This window comes from Simochromis diagramma, unplaced genomic scaffold (genome assembly GCF_900408965.1).
Source record: "Simochromis diagramma unplaced genomic scaffold, fSimDia1.1 OVJJ01000663.1, whole genome shotgun sequence".
Classification (NCBI taxonomy): domain Eukaryota; kingdom Metazoa; phylum Chordata; class Actinopteri; order Cichliformes; family Cichlidae; genus Simochromis; species Simochromis diagramma.
The window spans coordinates 1,608,391-1,616,890 of NW_024387049.1; positions in this window are offsets into that span (position 1 = coordinate 1,608,391).

Below are 8,500 nucleotides of genomic sequence, written 5' to 3' on the forward strand. Positions count from 1 at the left end.
GAAATTCATTTGTGCATTCACTTGTGCACTTGTGCATTGAAAAAGAAACTCAAAAATTGTTGCTGCAAGGCCGCAGTTACAGCTGCAAAATGATATAAGTCCTCAGAAACCATGCAATATAGAAAACATTGCAATGTAACCAGAATACAACGAGTTGGCAACCAGTTGAGTCTAGTGTCCTAGCGACACATTGCAGATGAGTGGTGAACATGGGTGCAAACTGACTGATTGATAGCAACTGGTTAGCAATCTGTCTACATTTCTAAATTAGACAGCAGTTATTTGGAAACAATGGCAATCTGTGCGAGAGTGACTACAGTCTGGACCAGTCCATCCCCAACTGTTTGGAGACAGGTTGCTGCCCTTCAAACTGCCCTTTAAGCATGTATACTTTTTGAGGTACTTGTTCTTTTCCAGTGTATTGACTTTTCTCCTCATAAAGTTTTAAAGATATAGAAACTTTGACTTAATATCCAGAGTTATGTATCTCAAAATTTCAACTTACTTAAGAAATTTGAAATTTTCAGATATTGAAATTGACATAATGCCAAAAAATATTTTTCTTTCTTATTTCCTTTTTTTTTGCCACTGGCAAAACTAAGCTTCCATACTGTTGAATCACTTTATTTAACTTTTTTTGTATTCATAGTTGTTGTTTGCAGCTGTGACAAAATTTCTACATTTTGGGGATAACATAGTAAAGTCTATTTCTCTATATGAGCAACAGCATTGGGCCTCACCGTTTAACCTTTTAATTCAGGTGCCACAGGTTCATAAAGCAAGCACCTAGTCTTGCTGTCCAACTTTAGGAACATTTGTCATGCTAGAGAATCAAACTGACATATCTTAGGCATTGAACATTTTTGCACAACAATGAATCACACTGAGGGTAAAACTATTTCTTAACATTCATCAGATTTTTGTGTAAATACGTATGTGCCATGTGCCATTCTGTTCTAACAAAGCACTGAGTTTGCACTGCTTTCGCACTGAAAGAATAAATTATGTATAACGACAGTTATCTGTTTGCATAAATTAAATTTGGTTGATTTTTCTTTTCAGCGTGCTGCAGAGGGACACAAAAGAATCTGCTCACAGCTGGCGAAGAAACAGAAAACAAGTCAGAGATCATGCAGAGACCTCTGAGAGATTCACGCTAAACAAACTGTTAAAGTTGCTTTCTCCTTTAGCTAACTGTCAGTAGTGAAGCTACAGACTGTTGGTTTTCCATTATAACTGTAAAAGCAGGATAGTGTAGAACAGGGATAGCCGGCTGCCTGCTTTCCATCCAGACATCCACTAATTAGCAGTCTGTCAGGTAGAAGGGAAGAACTCATCAGCACTGTCACCCGCTGAAGCGATGCTTTGGAATGAAAATCCACAGTCTTGGCTCTCCATGGCGTATTGTTGGCCTCTCCCGCTATCGAACATATCTCTGTGTGTTATCTCCTTGCAAGTCTCTTTTAAAGTCACCTTGGTCTGGAGTATAAACATTTAAGTTGTCAACAGCACAGACAATGTTTAGTCAGATAGTAGTGGCATATAAAGCAAAAGAAAACGGGCTAAATTATGCAGCGAGTGAAGGCTGAACAGTGCTTACATTGATTTCTCAAAGTCCCATTTTCACAGAGCTGTTATTTTTGAAGAAAACAGCTGCAGATAATTACATTAATCAATCTAGGCCTGATTGCATTTTTATGATTAGCGTCTCTCACCTAAACCCGGCTTACATGTTGTCCCTTATTTACATGCACCTGTTCTTTAAACAGCAGTGTGGAGCCGGCCTCGTCGCGTGCCATGTTGCACATTTTGTAGCCTTTAATGAGAAAGAAGTACGAGCAATGTTGCCACAGGAGAGACAAAGGAGTGGCTGATTATGTAATAAAGCCATCATTTGAAGAATTAAAGCACACTATGAAATGGGGCTTTTAATAAGCAATGTGCACAGGCTGTCACTGTGAGAGTGTAGTACGTGAAATAGTGTCTTATCTAAAACCTCACTGCACGGACATTTTTCTGTCCAGCAGAGCTACCATTCAGATGGCTGCTTTATTTCTTATGGGACAGTCTGTTCTCTCAACCTTTGTTCATCCACCCAACTTTGAGCCAGTAGCGTAGTTTCCCCATTCTCTTCGATAACTGTGGGATAGAGCAATAAGAATCTTGAATTCATTAAGATAGAAAAAACTTCCCCTGTTCTAACAAGATATCATGAGAAATTTTTTTTTTTACGCTGTGCCAATGCACTCTTCATATCACACTGTGAAAAGGCCTGCTTCAAGTGCTGCTATGGCTGTCATGTCCAAACAATGCTCGCTGGGGGTTTTTTGCAGTCCATTGTGTGGTTTTACTCAGTTGGCCGTCAGATCAGGTGTACTAGAGGGAACATGACCCTGATAAATAGTTGACTCTCTGGGTAGTTCACTTACTGAGTCTCACTGGGGGAAAAAATGATCACACACACAACTCTGTTTCCTAAAAAGAAAATATGAAATGTCATTTATAAATCAGCTAAACCCTATATTTATTAGTATAAGTGAAGAAATTGTATTTACTCAGGTTATTTTTTAAATATATGCTAATTTTGAATGCCAGCAGCACAGTTCTAAAACACTGGGCAGGTGCAATGCTTACAACTGTATTGCATCAACTCTTCTTTTCACCCACACTCTGCAAACATTTGGGAACCGAGGAGGCCCAGTGCTGGTGTTTCAAAAGCAAAATAACAAACCTCTGCCATTCTTGTTTACAGTACCTGAACTCAGCATCTTAACTTCCCAGGACTTCTCTTGCAGGATTTTTGTTATGTGTTTTGTTTTATAATGCTCCAAATGTTCTCAGAGGGTGAGAGGTCTGGACTTCAGATAGGCCAGTTTAGCATCCAGTCTCTTTTGGGCTTGTGAAGTATGTAAAATCTGACTTGGTAAAGAGCTTGTTGAAATAACCAAGACCTTCCCCGAAAAGGTTGAGTCGGTTGCTTAGGTGAGGTATGAGGTTTCAGCTGCACCGCCTCAAAACGCAATAGTACAGCAAAGTGTAAAACATCATGGATGTGTGATCCTCGGCCACAGCCCCTCCCAAAAGAGAAAGCTACGTTCTTGTCAGCGCAACAGATTTGGTGGTTGTTTTACTTCCTAATTCTTTAATAGTTTGGATTGAAATCAAACTCTCCATGGAGATGCACGGTTTGGAAGCTGCCGTTGCTGAGAATGTTGGAAAATGTACATCTCTCTGGAGTTACATCTACAGAGGGCATGCACAGGAAAACAGCCAGAAAGTAATTAAGTTGAGTCATTTACAAAATAATAATGGTGCAAATGTTTTCCTGATCAGTTTATGAAAACATTTGCTCCCCTCTGAAATCTGTTACATTTGTTCTGATAAAGAAGCATGTTCTTTTGTTTGGGCTTTTAAAACCAATTATAATCCTACAAATATTCTCCATGTTAATTGAACCAGTTTGTATTACACGAGTTTACAGAAACCGGGAAGTTTGTTGTGTTTGCGTGAAACCTTTTGCAGTTTCATGGGGAAGAGTGTCAAGTTTGATGAACGTGATGTTAAAGGTGATGTTACTGAAGGCAGAGTTGGTGTGAAAGGGACTCTTAATGCTTCAGCATACCAAGACATTTCGGACAGTTTTGTGTTTCCAACTTTGTGGGAACAGTTTGGGGATGGCCGCATCCTGCGTGCAAAGGATAGTCCATAAAGTCATGCATGAGAGAGTTTGGTGTGGAAGAACTTGACTGGCCTGCACAGAGTCCAGACCAGAAATCGAGTGGAGCCAGGCCTTCTCGTCCAACATTAGCATGTCTGACCTCACAAATGCACTTCTAGAATGGTCAAAAATTCCCATAAACATGCTCCTTTCCGACATCATATTAAACCCTATGGATTAAGAATGGGATGTCACTCAAGTTCATATAGTTCATAGGAATACGTTTGGCAATACAGTGCAGCTCGACATGAGAATATTGTGATCTGAGCTGTGAAACTATGCTAAACAATCTTGGCAAGTTTATGGTCAAGCTACAACTACGACCATTCATGGAGTAACATTACATTCACATGACTGTGCAGTCAGGTAGGGAAACCTCAAGAGCGAAGGCGCAAGGAAGAAATGGGACAAAGCCTTAGCTTGCACCATTTTCCTCTCAGCAAAATGCAGTGGTGCCAGTGAGAGCGAGACTGAAGGCAAACCAGATTCTGCACTGCAGGTAATTCCCAATGTGTGAAAAATGCTCCATTAGAGATGAATAATGGAAGGTGGTTGTGGTTAAGTCTGCGTGCGGCGCTCACAATCATAGTCCCAAGATCAAAGGGAAGTGTCACACCTGAACTCTGGTTCGGTGTAAAAGACACAAGCAGGCTAAATATACACTTTGTCTAGCTGCACACACTCTTTCACACATCTGATTCCCACCCCCTCCCTGTTCCTCCCATCATCTCCGGGTGTTTGCTCTATCTTCTTCTTCCATCCACAACATTTACATGTGGGAGAGTACTTGTTAAATAAGAAATACTTCAGTGTGCAAATGTCTCCGTGACCTATATGATAATATCAAGAGGTCATGCGGCTGAGTAGCAGGTGCCACGCTGTCATTGTGGCCGGGGAGAAAGAGCAAGAGAGACTGCTGTTACTGCTGAGTGCCGCTGCATGCGGAGGCTGCAGAGGAACCATTGGAGAGGCACCGGGGAGAGAGTGCACCATTCAAGTGAATCATCAGGGCCATCAGTGTAATGAGACTAGATCGGTCTTTAACAGAGAAAAAGAAAGAAAGAAAGAAAGAAAGAAAGAAAGAAAGAAAGAAAGAAAGAAAGAAAGGGGGAAAAGAAGGGCAAGGGGAGGAGAGGGAGAAGGAGAGAGAAGGAGGGCACATGGGGAAAGTAGAAAGAAGGAGGAGAGGGTTAATGGTGAAAGCAGTGGGGTGGAAAAAAGGGAGAAAAGGGAGAGGGAGGAAGACAGAATATAGCATGGGAGGATAAGGGGAAAAGTTGCTGATAGAGGCATAGGCTGTAAATGGATTTAGGGCTATGGCAAAGAGCTGGGGATGCTTGAGGAGAGACGGTAGCTAAGCAAATAAACATTATTGTGTGTGTGTGTGTGTGTGTGTGTGTGTGTGTGTGTGTGTGTGTGTGTGTGTGTGTGCGCGCGCGTGTGTGTGCGTGTGTGTGTGTTTTTGCCATGGCGCTTACATGAAAACATCAGACGCTGAGTAGCACAGAGGAGGCCAACTGCTGGGTGCTTCAACAGTTAGGTACTCAAGCCGTCACACAAAAGGGTAACAAGAAGAGAGGATTAAGAAAACAGAAGCAGTTAACCAAAGAAAGGGCAATTTACCTTCATTTTCATTTTACCACATCTAGGGGCAATATTTATCGGCGAGGATGTCTCTAATGGTAATATGTTGTTCATAGTTGGGCCCTGATATTTAATTAAACTGCCATTTCCATGATTTAGTCCATTAGCTTCTCATTCTCATAACGCCATCAATTCTGTCATTTCCACCACACTGACAACCTGGGCTATTGTTTGCGATCAGAGAAGCTGAACTTCCAAGAGGTCATTACTCATTTCTGGCATTCGTCTCAGCTCCGGAAGAGAAAGCCATAAATTATTTCTCTCACACAAAAATCCCCGTGCCAGAGCTGTGTGTCAATCACTTTCAGAGTCACTCCCGGGGCCCTTCGCATCAGTTCCATCACGTCCGGCCCAGCAGATCATTTATCAGTGGGCGATCGTCCGTTTGGACGGGTACCCTCTGTTATTACCCTCACGTCCTGGGCCCCCAGCTGAATTACAATTGCAAAGTCGGTGAAGAGCCAGGAAGCTGAAAGGGCTGAGCCAGGGTAACGAGCTCTGGGGTGGGTAATTAATGCTTCCATTTCCCCATTGGGTTTCTAGTAGGGAGCAAGGTGGCATCGATCAGAGCGGGATCAGGCCGGAGGGGAAGTGGCGACAGGCTGAAGGCACTGCGGGGAGGATTAAGTCAAAATGTAGAACAGAAAAAAGAGGATGGATGAAGAGGTGGAGAAGAATGAGAAGAGAATAAGAAGGGAAGGCAGGGGCTTCAAGCCTGGCAAAGTTGTTCCTCTTGAGATGGGTCTTCCGCTGGGGCTGGCTATTCTGTCAAAAAGCTTGCAGCTCTGAGTGACACTTCAAACCCATAAAACACACACACACTGTAGTTTTGTGCTCCATCAGAATTGTAAAGCAGAAACATCCAGAGTGAAAAAAGAATGTGCAACCCAAAGCTGCATTTCATACAACTTACTATAAGCAGCATGGTGCCGCAATGTTGTCTCTACCATCTTTCTGTGTGGAGTTTGCATGCTTCGCCTATGTCTGCATCGCTTCTCTGCAGGTACTCTGCTCCAAAGACATGCAGATAGTGAGGTTAGGCTGGTTGGCGATTCTAACTTGGCCGTAGGTATGAATGTGAGTGTGAATCAGACGCAATCCTCAATTGGATCAGTGGTAGAAAAAAAGTGGATGGATGGATGGATTTGGACGCTGTACTTGTTAATGATTTATACATGGAAGAGCCACAATTCAAACTCTCAGCAAGTAAAGATTATAGGAGCAAATTATAGCATTTCAACCACTTTACAAGGTCAGTCAATAGGAAAACACAGCAGCAGTAATGGTGCGTCACCTTAACAAATGTAAGAACTGAAGCACCACTGAAATAGCAAGAAGCTAAGAAAAAAAAACCCACTGATACTGTGAAACAGCAGAATCCGCAATTCACTTCTCTTGCCCTGAGGGACGTATAGTCACCATGTATTAAAGGACGTAGTGCAATAATAAAAAAAAAAGAGAGAGAGAGAAAAAAAAAGCCAGAAGCCACATGGGAGTAAGTGGAGTGACCGTGGCAGCCACCATTGCTCTTAATGCCAAGTCTTTAGCTGTAGTCTCCCTGACCCTGTCTCTCTTTGCCTGGAAGGCGAGGCCTGGTGCTGTTGACGATAAAACAAACAGACAGGTCCCATTTATACAGTCAGGTGTCATGACAAGGGATAAACAGCCGACCGCTTCGGGCCTCTCGAGGCACAGTCTGCACTAATGGTAGGGGGCTATAATCCTCCTCATCTTCACCATCACCCTCGTCGTCATCATCATCAAGAGCGGCAATAGCGGTGTTGGCAGAAGCTCCTAAGTGCCTGCTGGGAAGCGAACAAGTACTGACTCAGATTGGACAGAACTCAAGGGCTCCACTGTTTACTTTGCCGGGCTGCTTTCATTCATGTCACTGAATTAATCGAGTCAAGAAAAAAAAGAAGAAGAAGAAAAGAAATTGCCAAAAACATTGCTAGAGAAAAAAAAAAGAAGAAGAGGGGTTGGAGGGTTGGGGGGCGAAGAAGAAGAAGGAGAAAAAAAAAGAACCATCTCGAGGAGAGCGAGGCAGCCATGGCAAGCATGCGGCGGGAATGACAAGAGTGCGGCTGTCATTGCAAGGGATGAAAAACAGCACCTCTCAAACGAGGCGAGGCAGCGGCTGCCTCTTGGGCCAGCGAGGGAAAGGGATGCGCAGAGCCCACAAACACAATTATCTTCATGCCAGCTTTGTTGTTTGTCAGAATTGGCATGCATTTAAGGACTTGGGTGTACTGATTATATGACACCCGGAGAGCCTTCGGGGTGGACAAGAGGAAGCCAGCCGGGAGTCATTACCCAAGCCAAATAGACTTCTCATTTGTTTTTTCCATCAGGGTGAAGCATCAACAGGAATAAACAATGGCTGCGAGATACTCAATCACTAAAGGCGTGCACTCTTACAGCAGGTGTTTTTTCTTTTGAAGATCCAATTACTAAGTCCGAGCGTCAAATCATAGGAAATAACGTCTCGTACAGGAGGTGTCAGTGGTGATCTCCCCTCAGGACTGCGTTCAGATGCGATCTGGTGTCTGGAAGTGAAATCATATATGGCCACCTGACAGATGGCATAATGTGGGCACAGGGGTTATTTTCTGACAGTGTGAAAATCATAGTCCTGGCATCCTTCAATATCGCCAGCTGGTCCTTTTCATAGCATTCAGTCTAATTTAGGCAAAAATAAGAAGAGAAAAATCTATTTTCTTAATTTTGTCATGCCTTCCCAGAGTGTCACCATCTTTTCCTGAGCGTAAAGCTTTGTGAAAATATTCTGAAAGCTGGTACAGATAATAGCAGCTATTCTGAAAATACCTGTTGACAACCCGCAATCTTTGTGCCAGACAGAGATGACTTTCTACAGTGGCACCGCATGCTGCCTGCCTTCTGCTGGTCCAGTGCCAAGGTCACACACAGACAGGGTGGATCAGTACAAACATAGTAAAAAACCACAAGAGGCTAGAGGTGTTTCCTCCATACAGGACAAGTCAGGGCAAAGGGCAGATAGAAACATGCTCCCCGCTAACCACGTTTATGGACCTAAAGCTGTAAACAAAATGGCACACACAAAAAGGATTCAGCATGTTTCCAGTGACCTAGGTCATATGTGGTCAGTAATATATCTAT